General features: G+C 42.0%; 1 protein-coding gene across 8 annotated transcripts in view; it reads right to left on the bottom strand.

The window, feature by feature from the left end:
* Positions 1-2306, bottom strand: part of CEP128 (centrosomal protein 128) — a 456691-nt gene extending 454385 nt beyond the window's left edge. For 3 of the 8 annotated variants that reach the window (XM_069595218.1, XM_069595214.1, XM_069595222.1), the window contains exon 1: positions 2080-2293. The gene's annotated coding sequence lies outside the window, so the exon portion shown is untranslated. Of the gene's footprint in view, positions 1-130; positions 287-2079 lie in introns of all 8 variants that reach the window. The other 5 variants (XM_069595215.1, XM_069595217.1, XM_069595219.1 and 2 more) reach the window with 5 other exon arrangements.
* Positions 2307-15918: the final 13612 nt, after the last annotated feature.

The raw sequence follows: 15918 nt of genomic DNA on the forward strand, positions 1-15918 counted from the left end.
ATTTTGATATTGCATGTTAGAAAGGGGTTTCCGGCCCCTTAAAGGTCTACTTGTTGATATATTCCTTTCCACTATAAATATACAAAAATGTGTCATCTCAAAAACTCAAGGAGGGAGGAAGCATACTTACAAAGCATACCCCCCAAACTCCAGGCTGCTGTCCTCTGAGCTCAGAGCTCTTCTTAGGCACGTATGTCTGCCTCTTATCATTTCTTCATGAGGTTCAGGGCAAGAGGCCTAGTCAAGTGGAGGATCTTTGGTTGCCCCTACACTTTCCCCAAACCACCTACAGATAAATGAAACAAGGAGTAAAACACACCTACAACCTTAAAGTTTTTTAAGCAATTAATGATAAAATAAGCTCACCCTATGGATAGTTTGTGTGCATGGCAGAGAATAAGTCACATCAAATCAGAGAACAGAGAAATTGCTTCTTGGATCATGCAAATGCCCCACTGAAGTCACAGGAGTTCTTCATGTCCAATCCCCACCCAGCATACTCCTCGCTGGGGACTTCCACCCATCCCCGGCCATCCCTTAGTGCAAACTGTAGCCCAAGTCTAGCCAAAGATACTATCCCTAAGTCTATTAGTGGGTAAATTAACTAAGGCAGGTAATGAATTTAACATGTTACTTCTGAATTTAATGGACCAAACATACTTCTAAGCCAGTAAATGAACTACATGCTAGCACTCCTAAAAGAAATACTTTATAAACTGTCCAGCTCTTCCAACACTTAGTACAGCAATTAAATAAGTAAAAATAAAATGCCTTTGGTTCTAAGATCTGTGGATAGAAATAGTCTCAATTCTTTGTGACTCCTTTCAAAGCAGTCTGTAAGAATCCATAGAAAATTATCCAGAAAATTGGTAATTGTCCACATAAAAAGCAGATCAGAATACATCTATAAATCACTCCAAAAGAAAAAAAAAAAGTATTCTCTTAGTCAAAATAAACAGTTAAGAGAGAGTTCGAAGTGACCCAGAGGTCATGCAGTGGGACAGGACGTAGGCATGATGCATAGTCAACTCTTTCAACAAAACAGCAACCTTCATTCTATGAGTCATGGACACACACAAATTTCTGTGCCAACATGAAACTACCAAAATGTTAATCTTCTAGCTATGCTGTCTACTAGAGCAGTCACTAGCCAAAAGTGGCTAAAGTGCTATACACATAAAATACACATAACATTTAGTCCACTTTAAGTTATTTTAGGATGTGAAATATCTCCAGTTTCGTTCTGACTTCATGTTGAGAGTGGAAACATTTTGGATGTGTCAAAAAAATTATTTAATTTCACCAGCTCCTTTTTACTTTAGTATGAGTACTAAAAAAATTTAAACTTGCATGTGTGGCTTACACTGTGTGTCTATGGGCACAGCTCTGTATAATCAAAAAAAAAGTAACAAACACTGAGCCCTCCCTGGGGGCTAGATACTTGACATAATACTTGGCATAAGGCTGCAAAGCGGTTTTATAGAATGTCCGCAGAAGCGACTGAGCTCCATCAAACCGCTGAGGGAGCAGCTGGAATTCAATGTTCAGGTGATGACAGGAAATAAACTCCTGGAAGGGACTGTTAACAGCTGACGCTGAGGCAACGTCCATGTTGGCAAAGGAAGGCAGGCGCTGATATAGACAGGGCTCCCGAGGGTAGCAAGTTTCTGTGACTCCAACACAGGTACGAAGCGTCCAATTATATCCCAGGCCAGGCAACGCACACGCCAGGAGGACGCCGACCTCTTTGACAGCTCAAAGCTTCACAGCTGCTAGCGACAGGACGCTCTGTGCTCTCGAAAAGAGGACAACCAAGTTCAAACTCCCCGTATAACTTGACCAGGACCTGGCTGTGGACACGCATGCCGAGGGAAGCGGGGCGTGGGGGTGCCGGGCACGCCGTCTCCCCAGCTTCGCCACAGACCCGACCCGCCCCCGGCCCCGGCCCCAGCCCCAGCCCAGGGCTTCCGCGCAGCTCCGGCCTCCCGACCCCCGGGACCAGGGGAAGCGGGACCCAAAACGTCAAGACACGACAGGGAAGTGGTTCGGAAAGGGCGAGGGGCGGCTGAGGGAAGCTACCTGAACTAGAAGAGGACCCCAGGTCCTTAACGCCGGATCATTGCCGAGGCCCCACCCGGCTCCCGCGGCCACCGGCGACCCCAGAAGGTGTAACTGACCAGACGCCGCGACGCAACCGACTCCGCTCTCCCCAGACTCGCAGCTATGGCAACTTGAACTAGCCGCCCAGCCGCGGCGAAGGTACAGGGCCCCGCTGCTCCCGCTTGGCCCTCTGGGAGTTGTAGTCCACCTCATGCCTAAGAGCAAGGAGTTACTAGGAGAGAGCGACACAAGGAGAAACTGCATTTCCCATGATGCCTTACGACTGGTCTTGCGGCTGACTTTCCCGGAAGAGGCCGGATTAGCGGGCACCTGAGTCCTTAGGCGGCGCCCTCTTGCTCTGTTCTTTTTGTTAAAGTGCCAGTAGCAGCTGTTAAGAGCCAACCCCCAGATAAAGAATTAAGAGAGCTGCTTTTGCCCTCACTCTAACATCATCAAAACAGTCTAAATTATTCATTTAAAATAACAAGCAAACAAAAAGAAATCTAAATAGTTGTAATACACAAACTATGTTTCTTTCACTCTGTGGGGAACAGGGAAGTGTAATTTCCAACAGTGAGATGGGAAAATCCCCTTTATACCAAGACCCAATGTCTGTTTCTGAAGGCTCACAAATTCTCAGAACTGAAAGGGAACGGTGAAGATTAACTAATCAAATCCTTTGGCCTGGAAAGAGCAAATGACGCGACTGAAGCCGCACAGTTCACGAACCTCAAACCCCAAGTGTATGTGGCTGTCACGTCATGGCAGCTGCTACCTTCGGTGAAAGCTGTCATCTCCTCAGTCGTTCTAGAAGATGAGAGAGACATATTCCACTACAGATGTCAGTTTCAGTAATGAAAAGGTGATGATAAAACCTTCAACAAATAATTGAACCCTGGAAATGCTATTGCTGCTGCTGCTAAGCCGCTTCAGTCGTGTCCGACTCTGTGTGACCCCATAGATGGCAGCCCACCAGGGTCCCCCGTTCCTGGATTCTCCAGGCAAGAACACTGGAGTAGGTTGCCATTTCCTTCTCCAATACATGAAAGGGAAAACGGAAAGTGAAGTTGCTCAGTCTTGTCCGACTATTCGCAACCCTATGGACTGTAGCCTACCAGGCTCCTCCATCCATGGGATTTTCCAAGCAAGAGTACTGGAGTGGGGTGCCATTTCCTGCTCCAGGAAATGCTATTGAAGAAGACCATTAATTCTTCCCTCCTCAAGGCTAAAATCAAATCTTATTTTACCTGTGAAAGTTTTCCTGGCTACCTCCAATAAAGCTAAACCACATTTCTAAACTACACAGTTTCCTTATTCTAATAATTCTGTGCTGTAATCCGATCCCAGTTGGTCTCCTCCCCTAGACTCTAGGGCTTCCCTGGTGGCTCAGCTGGTAAAGAATCTGCCTGCAATGTGGGAGAGCTGGATTCGATCCCTGGGTGGGGAAGATCCCCTGGAGAAGGGAAAGGCTACCCACTCCAGTAGTCTGGCCTAGAGAATTCCATGGACTGTAAAGTCTTGGGTTTGCAAAGTGTTGGACACTACTGAACGACTATCACTTTCACTAGATTCTAAGCCCTTCAAACACAGGGTCCTAACCTTTTTAAATTTTTATATCTCTTCTCAGCCTTTCCTCACTGCACATTCTCCCTTTGGCTCTCTCTCCCCCCACTGCACCACCCACCCCCCACCGCGGCAACTTCATGCTTGTGTGCGTACACACAAGCACACAAAATCATACTATATATTGCAATTATTCAAACATTTTCTCTGGCCCACATTGAGAGGTAAAGTTTATTTTATATTTGGTTTGGATATAAAATAATTCTTCTAAAAATCTACCTATATATTTGCATCTATCTTCAAGCTGTTTGCTCAAAGTTGTATTCAAGAATGTGCTCCACCTGATACTGAAATTAAGGTAATTCAGAACAGCCTTAAGCTTTCCCCAAATGCACGTGGAAGCATAATAATAACTCCATTTGTTGGCTAACATTTTAATTTTTCAAAACAAGTGTATTCATTTAACTCAGCAAATATATGCTGAGTCTTTCTATCAACCAGACATTGTATTAGGCCCTGAAGACGCAGCCAAAAAAAAAAAGAGAGAGAGGATAAACAACATCATCTCTGCCCACATGTTGCTCAGAGTGAAGTGAAGAAAATAGATTATGAAACAAATTATTACAAACCCAGGTGAGAGTAATGCATAGGTTTCTATCAGTTCAGTTCAGTTGCTCAGTCATGTCCGACTCTTTGCGACCCCATGGACTGCAGCACGCCAGGCCTCCCTGTCCATAACCAACTCCCAGAGTTTACGCAGACTCATGTCCATTGAGTCAGTGATGCCATCCAACCATCTCATCCTCTGCCGTCCCCTTCTCTTCCTGCCTTCAATCTTTCCCAGCATCAGGGTCTTTTCAAATCAGACAGTTCTGTGCATCATGTGGCCAAAATATTGGAATGTCAGCTTCAGCATCAGTCCTTCCAGTGAATATTCAGGAATGATTTCCTTTAGGATGGACTGGTTGCATCTCCTTGCAATCCAAGGGACTCTCAAAAGTCTCCTCCAACACCACAGTTCAAAAGCATCAATTCTTCAGTGCTCAACTTTCTTTATAGTCCAACTCTCACCTCCATACATGACTACTGGTAAAACCATAGCTTTGACTAGATGGATCTTTGTTGGCAACATGCTGTCTAGATTGGTCATAACTTTTCTTCCAAGGAGTAAGCGTCTTTTAATTTCATGTCTGCAGTCACCATCTGCAGTGATTTTGGAGCCAAAAAAAAAAAAAAAAAAAACATCTCTCACTGTTTCCTCTGTTTCCCCATCTATTTCCCATGAAGTGTTGGGACCAGATGCCATGATCTTCGTTTTCTGAATGTTGAGTTTTAAGCCAACTTTTTCACTCTCCTCTTTTACTTTCATCAAGAGGTTCTTTAGTTCTTCTTCACTTTCTGCCATAAGGGTGGTGTCATCTGCATATCTGAGGTTATTGATATTTCTCCCAGCGATCTTGATTCTAGCTTGTGCTTCCTCCAGCCCAGCATTTCTCATGATGTACTCTGCATATAAGTTAAATAAGCAACTGAACTGAACTGAACTGGGCTGATAATGGCTCAACAAACCAGTATGCATGTCAATTGTTTCATGGCCAGGGGATGACACACCTCGTGCCATCCTATCTCAAAATGCATATTGTGAGAGAGGGGCCTGGTGAAACTCCCTCAGCCTTGAGGGGTCTCTCTTATCTGATAATAGTTTTCTAACAGATATAAAACACCTCACTAAAAACTAGCAAGGTGGCACTTTTCTGTCCCCTTCTGCTGTCTATGACAGAAGCTTTCCCTATCTCCAGTATACTCTAAAAAAACTTTGCTACACAAAAATCTCCAAGTACTCAAGCCTCTTCTGTGACCCTGGATCAAAATCCCCTCCTCCGGGAGTCAGAATCCTGGCATAACACATGCTTGCCTCAGCAACCTTTCATTTTTTACATACCTCACCCACGTGCAATGCTAAGTCACTTCACTTGTGTCTGATTCACTGTGACCCTGTGGACTCTTACCCACCAGGCTCTTCTGTCCATGGAATTCTCCAGGCATGAATGCTGGAGTGAATTGCCATTCCCTCCTCCAGGGATCTTCCTGACCCAGGAATCGAACCCAAGTCTCTTGTGTCTCCTGCACTGACAGACAGGCTTTTTACCACTAGCGCCACCTGGGAAACCCTTACTTCACCCACATTTCCCCCTTATTGGGAATGATCCTACCCACAGCCCTGGGACCCCGAAGACCTTGTTTATATTATACAAAGTCCCTACCTCTCTGACTATAGATGGCTGAAGAAGGGGCAGATGCCTGAAATAATTTGGGCCAATTTATTCTCCTTATCCTTTAAAACTAGGACACAAGAATTTCATTCACTGCTGAATAGTCTTGATGTACAGGTACAAGCTGAGGTGGTCACAGTGAGGTGGCCATCTTCAACAATGTTCAAGGAGAGATTGAAAAAAACTAATATGCAGAGAAAGAGAGAAACAAACAAATAAAGCATGAATAAACTGTGCAGTCCCAGAGGAAACAGGCCTAAGAAAAGATAGCCTTAAAAAAAAAAAAAAGAAAGAAAAGAAAAGATAGCCTTAAAAAAAAAAAGAAAGAAAAGAAAAGATAGCCTTGCTTCCTGGTAACTAAGTTCCTAGTTCCAATCTCACTTGTATTATTATGTGTTATCCCAACTTGTGTATCCTATATTCCTGATTCAGGATACACTAGAGGCAGCTGCTGCTGCTGCTGCTGCTGCTAAGTCATTTCAGTCGTGTCTGACTCTGTGCGACCCCATAGACGGCAGCCCACCAGGCTCCGCTGTCCGTGGGATTCTCCAGGCAAGAACACTGGAGTAGGTTGCCATTTCCTTCTCCAATGCATGAAAGTGAAAAGTGAAAGTGAAGTCACTGAGTCGTGTCCAACTCTCAGCGACCCCATGGACTGCAGCCCACCAGGCTCCTCCATCCATGGGATTTTCCAGGCAAGAGTCCTGGAGTGGGGTGCCATTGCCTTCTCTGAGAGGCAGCTAAAGGCAGTTAAATGCACAGATTCTAGAGCTGGATCACTCAAGTTCAAATCTTAGTTATAATACCTATCTACAGTTTGACCTTGATACTAAGAATAGTACCTAATGTGTAGGGTTGTTGTGAGGATAAAAATCAGCTAATGTGTGTAAAGGATTTAGCCCCGTGCCTATCCCATAGTAAGCACTCAATACAGGTTAGGTGATAGATAGTAAGATATCCTCAAATGTCAGTTCCATGAACATTGGGACCTTGTTTATTGCTTTGTCTAGGGCTTTCCTAATAGCTCAGGTGGTAAAGCGTCTGCCTGCTATGTGGGAGACACGGGTTCGAGCCCTGGATCTGGAAGACCCCCTGGAGAAGGAAATGGCAACCCACTCCAGTACTCTTGCCTGGAAAATCCCATGGGAGTAGGAGCCTGGCGGGCTACAGTCCATAGGGTCACAAAGAGCAGGACATGACTGAGTGACTGACTAGGTGCTTTGAATAAAGAATAGGTAATGCTGCCTTTTCATGACTTCCCTTTTGAAGCTTAAGATAAGTTCTATTGATTGAAATTAAAAGAACCTTGATAAAGATTACACTGATGAAGCCTCTTCAGCCTGTGAGATCTCAGGTGTTAAAGTCACATCGAGTTTTTTGAACAGTTTCATTAAAAACATTTTTGAACCACACCAAACACTAAACATCAAGATGGGATAATCAATAAAGAGATTCTGGGATGATGTTAGATCTGAAAGCATTGGTACGATCCTCATAACCTAACTCACCTGGAATGGATAAGCCCACAGAAATGAAGACAGCTATTCCATACGCTGTTGTGTGGCAGACACAGGCAGTGCTATTTCAAGTAGAAGGCGCAGAAGCTGCATGCCACCCATACCTTGAAATTCACACCACTCTGGAACTACAGCAGAAAACATTTCTATGTGACAAGAAAATATATTTAAACTACTAACCAAATTTTCCCCGAATATTTTCTTGTCCATTTGGCTCCCTCACTCACACAGCCAGCTAAGCAGTGCTGTGCTCATGGCTCAGAGAAGGCATGTGACCACATGAAGCAGAAAGGAAAAAAAAAAAGAATAGTCTCTTCTTGACTTTTGAGACTTCAGCCCAGAGATTCTCAGATAAGACTGGCTGATAAGCTGTGGGGCCCAGTGCAAAATGACAGTATGAGGCCCTTTCAGAACTAAATAAGGAGGTCAAAATGGCAACAGCAGAGGATTAAACTGAGATCGCGGTCTTTCTGAGTGCAGAACCCTGTGCAATTATACAATTACAAACCCATGAAGCTACTAGCCCTGCTTTCAGAAAGGTGTTGTGGTATAAGCAAAAAATCTGGACACAAATATCATGGACAAGAGCAGAGCCCTCCAGAAAAAAAGTGATTCCTATCTGGAAATGTCGTAAGAAACAGAAGAAAGGCCTAGAATGGGAGGCTGAAGGTGGGCTGACCTGATGGTGTTGGAAGAAAGCCCACATCCATTAGGTACTCAGCTGTACTCAAGCAAGTACAGTTCACAGCCTGAACCCAGCTGTCCTGCCCATTGATGTTAGGGGAAGATGTCCCTTCAAAAACAGCTTGCATCTTGCCTAGTGATTTTCCAGCCCAAGTAATGACCATCTTTACCACTATATTTCGCTTGGTTCTGTCCAGCCATCTCAGATGGTCAGGCTCCATCATAATGTGCTGAGCCACTCAGAAGTGTCCGACTCTTTGTGACCACATGGACTATATATAGCCCGCCAGGCTCCTCCGTCCATGGGGATTCTCCAGGCAAGAATACTGGAGTGGGTTGCCATTTCCTCCTCCAAGGGATCTTCCCGATCCAGGGATCAAATCCAGGTCTCCTGCATTGCAGGTGGATTCTTTACCTTCTGAGCCAGCAGGGAAACCCAGAGGACATCATAATGCCAGAGAACAATCATAAGCCATAAGAAAGAAGATGGAGCACCAAAGTGGAATGCTATGCACAAGGTTAAAAGGAAATCTCTAACATCCTGATTTGTTAGGACTGAAGGGAACTACTCAAAACTCTCTCTGTACCAACACAGTGATGAAAACCACTCCCTTTACACCAGCATGAGATGACATAAATGGTTGTTGACTCTGTACGCATCAAGTGTTCAAGATAACCGAAAGTCTAACAAGAACTGAAATAAAATATAAGATGTTGCAGTAGTGGTATTGCCCACTACTCAAAGAATCATTTTCAACCATTCATTGTAAAGATGCACCATTGATCCCATAATAGTCTTTCTAGTCACATACTTCCTAATTATAGGTATTTGTCAAGAACATCACAAATATAAAACAACAATATTCATGTATTTAGATCAAAATGAACAACTATTAATGCACAAAACCAAAATTCTAAGACTTTTTTGGGTGCTAAATAATATAGCCTATATTCCACTTTAATAGGCATCTTTTCAAAAAAGACAAAATACACAGAGGAACTCACTGCTAAATACCACTGTCTGATATTCGGACCATGCTAATGGTTTTCTTACAAAAGGAAAAACATAATGTTCCATTGCCATTTTCATTTATCTGTTATATTTTAAAGAATTTTTTGTGTGTTTAATCAATGTGAGTATAAACACATCCCTTTATTTAAACTGATTCATCATATCATCCTATGTGTTTACTTGCCCCAGTTTAAAAGCTATGCTAAGGAAAGAAAATTGCTTTATTGATTGTCATAGCAATTTGTCAAGCAAGCTATTAGAATATAGCCATTCATTGAAGGCTTGTTCTAGTTTAGTAAATTGAAACCAATTGACATAAAAAATTTTACCTGCATTATAATCACCAGTAAGCCAATTTTACGCTGTCTAAATCTTCATCAAAATGTTACAGATTTCAGCATACCATTTCTATTCCCAGCAAAGGAGTAGCAGAGACCAGATTTATACCTGAATCAAACAAAAACACAGGCAAAACATATGAAACAAAGCTTTTCAAGACCGTAGACATCAGACAAAGAAGGACAGAGGAAGAGGAAACACAGTAATCCCTTCAATTGCCACACTCACTGCCTTGGGAGCATTTCCAGGCCATGGTACAAGGGGAAGGAACTCAGAAATAACCCAGTGGATGCTCTGAAGTGAGGAAACCAGAGCTGAGGGACAGAGAGAATCAATGTAGCTGGAGTTTGCAGAACAAATCAGAGCAGAGAGAGCTACATAACGGGTAAACTCCAGAGAATCCTATGGAGTATTCAGCAGAGGATGAATCATCCCATTTATGGGAAGAAACTGAGGCTAGGGAAAGAAGTACCTTACCAGTCTGGAGGGGAATGTTCTTGTCACTCACAGGACCAGGAACAATGACTAATCCCACCTGTCAGGTTGAAACACCACATAATCCATGGAGCATTAGGTAGAAAATACTCAAAAGAGTCTTGTCTCAGGGCTGGGAAGTAATTAGCACCAGATTAAATGCTACTCTGGTCCCACCTAACAAACTTTGAAAGCAAGATCCAAAAATACCAAAGTTTTCAAATAATTCAATCATGTGTATGTGTGCTAAGTCACTTCAATTGTGTCTGATTCTTTGAGACCCTATGGAGTAAAGCCCTCCAGGCTCCTCTGTCCATGAGGATTCCCCAGGCAAGAATACTGGATTGGGAATGCCATTTCCTCCTCCAGAGGATCTTCCTGACCCAGGGATCAAACCTGTGTCTCATGTTTCAGGTACTGGCAGGCTGGTTCTTTATCACTAGCATCACCTGGAAATAATATGTGATGACAAATCTCAAGTTTATGTGAAATCAAATAATTTATCATCAATAGTGTTACAATATACACTAGCCATCCAAATAAAGTCATCAGGCATATTTTTTAAAAAATGAAAGTGCAACCCATTTAAAGAGGAAAACTAAACTGATTCAGAACTGATAAACATGTTAGAATTGTCAGACATTGACATAGGTTGAATTCCATACCTTGAAATTCAAACACCTGGTACCTGCGAATGCGACTTCATGTGGAAATAGAATCTTTGCAGTTAAATTGAAGTTAGAGTGGATTATAGTAGACCATAATCTAATGACTGCTGTCCTCACAGGAAAAGAGAAATTTGGACACAAACACACAGAACATCTTGTGATGACAGAGGGAAATTGAAGTGATGGAAGTCAAGAGATACCAAGGATTATTGGCGACCATCACGAGCTGGAAGAGACAATGAAGGATCCTCCCCAAGAGCCTGCAAAGAGGGAATATCCCTGCCAATACCTTGACTTTCGACTTCAAGCCTCCAGAACTGGGAATGAATGAATTCTTGTTGTGTCAAGCCTCCAAGTTCATGGTGCTTTTGTTTCAGCAGCCCCAGGAAACTAATTCAGACATCAAAGCAGTTACTGTGTTCCGGATGTTCAGAAAGTTACATAGACACAGGGGAAAAAAAATATTAAACCCTAACTGAACTTTTAGATATGAAAACTTTACCTGATATGAAAAATACACTGGCAAGACTAGTGGCAGATTAACTCTTTCAGAAAAAGAGAAAAAGAATACCAATTTGAGATGTCCCTGGTGGTCCAGTGGCTAAGGCACCACGCTCCCAAAGCAGGGGGCCATGATACAGCTAAGCGTTCTCATGCTGTAACTAAATCCTGTACAGACAAATACAGAAATAAAAATAAATATTTTTAAAATAATACTGAGTTTGCAAACATAGTAAAAGAAACTGTCTAAATTAAAAAAAATAGAAAAAGTTTTGATTTAAAAAGCATCAATGAGCTCTTTGTGGCACACTTCAGCCTAATATGAGTGTAATAATAGGAATCTCCAAAAAAACTAGAGAGAGGTAAGGGGATAGAGAAAGTATATGAAGAAATAATGCCTGAAATTTTTTCAGATTAAAAAAAACCATAAAATGCACAAATCCAAGACCCAAAAAATACTGCAAAGAAATAAGAAGAAAAATACATCAAGGAACATGATAATCAAATAACTCTCAACCAGTGATAACAAAAGTCTTAAAAGCATCTTAATGGGGAAAAAAAAGTATGTTGCAAAAGAAGAAAATTATGACAGAAGATTTTCCCTTGGAAATATTGCAAGCAAGAATACAGTGAAGCAATATTTCTTAAGTCCTGAAATGAAAAAATACTGTCATTCTATAATCCTATACCAAGAAATTATATCCCTTAAAAATGAAAGCAATATTAGCACTTCTCAGACAAAAGCTGGAATAATTTATAACCAGCAGATCTGCACTGCAATAAATGTTAAAGTCTTCCAAGCAAAAGCAAAGTGACATCAGTGGAAAATATGGGTCTATATACACTCAGGGATGAAGAAGACCAGCAAGGATAACTAAATGAGTCTTTTCTCATGACTTGGAATTTCTTTGACAGATAAGTGGTTAACAAAGATAATAACAATGCATTGTACAGTTTACAGCTTATGCATGGGTAAAATGTATGGCAACAGAAGCGTAAAGGCCAGGAAAGGAGAATACTGGAGTGGGTGGTGCTGGTGTTCAGTTACTCTTTTGTGTCCGACTCTTTGCGACCCCATGGACTGTAGCACGCCAGGGCTCCCTGGCCATCACCAACTCCCGGAGCCTGCTCAAACTCATGTCTGTTGAGTCAGTGATGCTATCCAATCCTCTCGGCCCTCTGTCGTCCCCTGCTCCTCCTGCCTTCAATCTTTCCCAGCTTCAGGGGCTTTTCTAAGGGGTCAGGCTCTTCACATCAGGTGGCCAAAGTTTTGGAACTTCAGCATCAGTCCTTCCAATGAATATTCAGGACTGATTTCGTTATGATTGACAGGTTTGATCTCCTTGCAGTCCAAGGGATTCGCAAGAGTCTTCCCCAGCACCACAGTTTGAAAGCATCAATGTTTCGGCACTCAGCCTTCTTTATGGTCCAACTCTCACATCCATACATGACTACTGAAAAACCATAGCCTTGACTAGATGGACCTTTGTTGGCAAAGTAATGTTTCTGCTTTTAAATATGCTGTCTAGGTTTGTCATAGCATTTCTTCCAAGGAGCAAGTATCTTTTAATTTCATGTCTGCAGTCACCATCTGCAGTGATTTTGGAGCCCAAGAAAATAAAGCCTGTCACTGTGTCCACTGTTTCCCCATCTATTTGTCCATGGAGTTCTCCTGACAAGAATACTGGAGTGGGTAGCCATTCCCTTCTCCTGGGGATCTTCCTGACCCAGGAATCAAACCTGGGTATCCTGCATTGAAGGCAGATTCTTTACCATCTGAGCCACCAGGGAAGCTCTAATACTGTTGTAGGGTTTTTAAACCCTATTTAAAGTAGTGTAGTATCACTTACAGGTAGACTCTGATAACTTAAAGATGTACACTCTAAGCCCTAAAGCAACTATAATAACCAAGCGAAGAGTTATAGCTAAAAGCCAACAAAGAAGATAAAATGGAATAATAAAAACTCCTGAATTACACAATAGGGAAGAAGAGGGTGGGACAAATAGAGAGAGTAACATTAAAACATGTACATTACCATATGTAAAATAGATCAGCAGTGGAAATTTGCTCTGTGATGCAGGCTTTCCCAGTGGATCAGCTGGTAAAAAATTTGCCTGCAATGTAGGAGACCCTGGTTCAATTCCTGGGTTGGGAAGATCCCCTGGAAGAGGTCACAGCAACCCACTCCAGTATTCTGGCCTGGAGAATTCCATGGAAAGAGGAGCCTGGTGGGCTACAGTCTGTGAGGTTGCAGCTGCTGCTCCTACTGCTGCTAAGTCGCTTCAGTCGTATCCGACTCTGTGCGACCCCATAGATGGCAGCCCACCAGGCTCCCCTGTCCCTGGGATTCTCCAGGCAAGAACACTGGAGTGGGTTGCCATTTCCTTCTCCAATGTATGAAAGTGAAAAGTGAAAGTGAAGTCGCTCAGTCGTGTCTGACTCTTTGCGACACCATGGACTGTAGCCTACCAGGCTCTTCCGTCCATGGGATTTTCCAGGCAAGAGTATTGGAGTAGGGTGCCATTGCTTTCTCCATGGGGTCACAGAGTCAGACACAACTGAGCAACTAAGCACAGCACAGCAGCAGGGAGCTAAACCCAGTGCTCTGTGACTGCCTAGAGGGGTGGGAAGGGGTGGGAAGTGGGAAAGAGGTTCAAGAAAGTGGGGACATATGTATGCCTATGGCTGATTCATGTTGATGTAACAGAAACCAACACAATATTGTAAATCAATTATCCTCCAATTAAAAATAAATTAATTTTTTAAATTCCTGAATTAATCCAAAGAGGTTAAAGAAAAGGAAAAAGGGATCAAAGAACAGATGGGGAAAATAGAAAGCAAGGAACACAGTTACAAACTTCAACCTAATATCAAAAATGATATCAAATGTACATAATCTATGGGATGGGAAGTGGATCACTGGCTTCCCCAGGGTTCCATCCCTGGTTTGGGAAGATCCCCTAGAGAAGCAAATGGCTACCTGCTCCAGTATTCTGGCCTGGAGAATCCCGTGGGAATGTAAATGATCTCCAGTGATCCACTTCCCACCCCATCCCACCCCTCTGGGTAGTCACAGAGCACCTGGTTTGGGCTCCCTGCTGCTGTGCTGTGCCATGCTTAGCCGCTCAGTCACACCCAACTCTCTAGGACCCCGGGGATTCCAGCCCATCAGTCTCCTTTGTCCATGGAATTCTCCGGGCAAGAATACTGGAGTGGGTTGCCATTTCCTCCTCCAGGGTAATAATCTATACCATCCAAACAAAAGGCAAAGATTGAAAGAAAAACCCAACTCTGCTCTTTATAAGAAATGTGCTTATTTAAATATAAGGATGCAAAGAGGTTGAAGTAAAAGTATAGAAAAAGAATAACATGGTAACACTAAACAAAAGAAAGTTAGATCAGCTCTATCAGTAACAAGAAAAAAAGTAAAGAGAAAAGGCATTCACAAGGGGTTAAAAAGAGCATTTAATAATGATAAAGGCATCGATTCACCTAGAAAATAAAAGAGTTCTAAACATTTCTATATTTAATAATAGGACTTCAAAATATGTTAATCAAAAACTAATAGAAATACAACAGAAAAAAAAGACAAATCCCTAACTGCAGTTTAAAAGATTTTACTAACCATGTCTCAGTAATTGACTTAACAAGTAGACAGGAAAATCACCAAAAATATAGACTTGAACAAGACTGTCAACAACTTGACGTATTGACGTTTGTAGAGTCCATTCAGAATATGTTTTCTTCAAATGCACACTGAACATTTATCAAAATATACCTTACTCTGAGTCTCACTAAATTTAAAAGCTGTCAAGTCATATAACCTATGTTCTCTCTCTACAATGGAATAAATTCAGAAACCAATAACAGAACAATATGTGGAAAATACCTGAATATTTGGAAACTAAATAACACCTTTCTAAATAACTCAGAAATCAAAGAAGAAACAAACAAAAAATTAGGAAGTATTGGGTCAGGAAGATCCCCGAAGAAGGAAATGACAACCCACTCCAGTATTCTTGCCTGGGAAATCCCATGGATGGAGGGGCCTGGTGGGCTATAGTCTATGGGGCCGCAAAGAGTCAGACACGACTGAGCACAACGACAACAAAGAAAGTATTTTAAGCTGAATGAAAACAAAATTACAAGAGATCAGAACTTATGAGATGTCTCTAAAGCAGTACTTACAGAGAAAATCTACACAACAGTAAATATGATTTTTTAAAGGTCTCAAATCAATGACCCCAGCCTTCATCTTAAGAAACTAAGAAGAGCAAATTAAACCCAATAGATGCAAAACAAAAGAGTTAATAAAGATCTGAGCATATATCAATGAATAGAATATAAAGAAAAAAAAGAGAACCCATGAAACAAAAATTTGCCTCTTTGAGAGTATTTATAAAATCGATAAACCTCTAGACATAATTGTCAAGAAAGAAAAAAGACACATATACCAGTATCAGGTATGAGAGTGCTGACATTAGACCAGATTATACAAATACGAAGAGGTTAAGAGAATATTGTGAACACATTTATGACACAAATTCAAAAATTTAAATAAAATGGACAAATCCATCGTAAGACACAAACTGTTAAAGCTACTTCAGGAAGAATTAGATCATCTGAATAGCCCTACATCTAGTTTCAGAAATTTAATTTGTGGTTAAAAATCTTCCAACAGGTGAAACTCAATCTCCAGATAGCTTCACTGGTGAATTCTACCACATAATTAAGAAAGAAATAATATCAATTCTACACAAACTCATGCAAATCTGAAGCGGAGGGA

The sequence above is a fragment of the Ovis canadensis genome, chromosome 7, assembly GCF_042477335.2.
Source record: "Ovis canadensis isolate MfBH-ARS-UI-01 breed Bighorn chromosome 7, ARS-UI_OviCan_v2, whole genome shotgun sequence".
In the NCBI taxonomy this organism is placed as follows: Eukaryota; Metazoa; Chordata; class Mammalia; order Artiodactyla; family Bovidae; genus Ovis; species Ovis canadensis.